This window comes from Kryptolebias marmoratus, linkage group LG6 (genome assembly GCF_001649575.2).
Source record: "Kryptolebias marmoratus isolate JLee-2015 linkage group LG6, ASM164957v2, whole genome shotgun sequence".
Taxonomy (NCBI): domain Eukaryota; kingdom Metazoa; phylum Chordata; class Actinopteri; order Cyprinodontiformes; family Rivulidae; genus Kryptolebias; species Kryptolebias marmoratus.
The window spans coordinates 29,872,558-29,875,683 of NC_051435.1; the positions used below are offsets into that span (position 1 = coordinate 29,872,558).

The window sequence follows — 3,126 nt, forward strand, 5'->3', positions numbered from 1 at the left end:
AGCAGCAAAACTGGATGTTATTTTTGTGGATGAGGGGGGCAGCGCTGAAGGGGCAGTTGATGAAGGTGGTCCCACACGAGAGTATCTCAGACTGTTAATGAAGGCCATTCATCAATCTAATGTCTTTGAGGGGCATGAGAATGACCGCCATCTAGCTTTGGACACTAGTGGTCAGTATTATTTTTTTCCCCAATTCTTAAGGATGGAAAATTGTCAAGTAGCATTTTTTTTTCTTTAGCGCTGGAGTCAGTTGTACATTTTTGTACAACTGTATTGAAAAAATGATATCAGTCTGTTTGGTGCATGGAGGCATTGGACCAAATTTCTTCTCTCAAAGGCTGTATGACCACATTTGCGGCACATTGTCTCAACCTACCCTGGTTGAGGAAGTTGTTAACCATTCATTCAGAGAGCAGTTGATCAAAGTTAGTCACAATTTTAAGCATTTTGAATAGTGATCATAAGCTTAAATTCAGTTTCACATAATTTTTTTCCTTTTAGATTCAGGATGCAAACACAATCGTGGAGGCAAACGAAGCCATTATGCAGGCAGCAGATACCTTGAGCATTGTTGGTGCATTAAGGCGTGTAACTACTCTGGAAGAGAGGGACTCCCTTGTGCAATCTGCTGCAGACTTCTTTGTAAATGGCCGAGTGTGCACTGCATTGCAACAGTAAGCAAGATCCTAATTTTTCTATTAGAAATCTTGTTGTATTCTAAAGTATGACCATATTCTCATTTTTTAAAGGTTTGTGGAAGGTTTGAAGACTCTCAATGTGCTAGATGAGATTCAGAAAAACCCTGCAGTCTTTCATGAATTGTTTGTCTGTGAGGAGAAACCACTCTCGGCATGGGACCTGTGCAAGGCAGCAATAAAAGGAGGATAGAAAATCAAACCATATGCTACTGGAGAGACTGGTTGGTGGATATTGAAGGTACATTTATTGTGATACTGTAAGCACAACCAGTGTCAATTAGATTTTGTGACCAATTTATCACCACTGTCCAAAAAGAAGCAATCATAGTTTGAGTATAGAAGCAGGCTTTTTAAATGACTAGTGACAGGACCAACAGTTAAATTGCTAGAAATGTGTCTTTCCTGAAAAGTCTTTTTCTTAACATGCCATAGAAATTGTCTGTCTTTTATCAGTGAATATATGTTGGGTAATTTGTTGTATAAATGCATACTTTTACATACAATTTACAATGATCATGCTTAGTCATGGTTCATCTTCAAAATGTTGATTGATTTATATTTACTAACAAGAAATGCATTGTCATCACTGATCTAACAAGATTGAGGAGGAACATGGACAGATATTTAACACATTTTCTTCCTTTCAGAAGGAGAATGCAGTCCCGTTACCCTTGAAATTATACTGGAGTTCGCTTCCAGAGCATCCACAGTGCCTCCACTGGGCTTTCCCCATCGTCCGCAAATTGAATTTCTGCATGAGACTAACAAAGTCTTCCCAGAAGCAAATACTTGCCTTATAGTACTCCGCCTTCCTGTTCACTCAGACTATGAGTCATTCACAAAGTACATGAAAGAGGGGGTGCTGCAGGCACCTACCTTTGGTGTTGCATAACTTATTAGACTAATAGGTCTAATAAGCAGTTCTTTTAAAAAAGAGTTGGAATGTTTTGAAAAGTTAATCAATCAATCAAATTTTATTTGTATAGCACATTTCAACAGCAAGGCATTTCAAGGTGCTTTACATAATTAAAAAACAAAATAAAAACAGCATGTGACAATGAATAAACAGTAAGAAAGAGAAAAACACAGAAGACATCAAAACCCCGCACTCTAACCCTAATTTAGCCATAAGCAACTCTAAACAGGTGGGTTTTAAGTTGAGATTTAAAGGCACCCAGTGTTTCAGCTGTTTTACAGTTTTCTGGAAGTTTGTTCCAAATTTGTGGTGCATAGAAACTGAAAGCTGCTTCTCCTCGTTTGGTTCTGGTTCTGAGGATGCAGAGCAGTCCAGAACCAGAAGATCTGAGGGTTTAGACGGTTGGTACAGCGATAACAGATCTTTAATGTATTGTGGTGCTAAACCGTTCAGTGATTTATAAACTAACAACAGTATTTTAAAGTCTATTCTTTGAGCTACAGGGAGCCAGTGTAGGGACTTTAAAACTGGTGTTATGTGCTCTATCTTCCTGGTTTTAGTGAGAACACGAGCAGCTGCAGCTGTTTGATTGATTTATTAGTTAGACCTGTGAAGACGCTGTTGCAGTAATCAATGCAGCTAAAGACAAACGCATGGATGAGTTTCTCTAGATCGTGCTGAGTCCTCTAATCCTGGAGATGTTCTTCAGGTGATAGAAGGCTTTAAGTGTTTTAAAGTAAGTTATAGTAAAGGTTATGTAATGGCCAAACTTGGAAAATAATGAAAATATTGAAATGTAAATACAATATTTGCATTTTTTTTTTGTTGCAAAGAATATATATCTCTTTTAACTACTTTTTGGTTTCACAAATTTAAAGGTGTATGTTTGAGCCACACTGCAAAAACAAAAGGTCTTATCAAGTATTTTTGGACTACTTTCTAGTGCAAATGTCTTAGTATACTTAATATAAAACTAACTTGTACATGTAACTTTTCATCAAGATATGAGCTTGTTTTAAGTCATTAATTTAGTATTGATGAAAAAGTAGTACTTACATTAGCATAATAATTTCACTTCTAACTGGACATCTTTCCCTTGCTATAAGTAAAATAATCTGCCAATGTAATAAGTCCTTTTCCGTCGATATTAAGGAAAAAGTGACTTAAAACAAGCTCATGTCTTGATTAAAGGTTACTTATATCTTACTTGTGTCTTATTTGAAGTGTAGAAAGATTTTTTCACTTGAAAATCTTTGGTAAGATTTTCTTTTTGTTTTTGCTGTGTAAATGGGCATTGTGGTTTAATCTTTTGTAATGATTGTTCTAGTTCATGCAATGAACACTGCTCATTTGGATTAAAAATAAAATCGAATTCTGAAGAAGCTCAAAGGGTCCAAAAGATGTATTTGAAAATGGGGATGGAAGACACTAGTCATTTATACATGAACATTTTCAAAAGTAGAATTTTTATTTTTCCTGCAGAATGTATATTTAATTTGTCATGTCTTTAAA

General features: G+C 36.0%; 1 long non-coding RNA gene across 1 annotated transcript; it reads left to right on the top strand.

The window, feature by feature from the left end:
* The first annotated feature begins 267 nt into the window (after nucleotides 1-267).
* On the top strand, nucleotides 268-1,612 carry LOC112449762. Its single transcript, XR_003038292.2, has 4 exons — nucleotides 268-425; nucleotides 502-674; nucleotides 750-936; nucleotides 1,346-1,612. It is a non-coding gene; the product is annotated as an uncharacterized LOC112449762 (long non-coding RNA).
* Nucleotides 1,613-3,126: the final 1,514 nt, after the last annotated feature.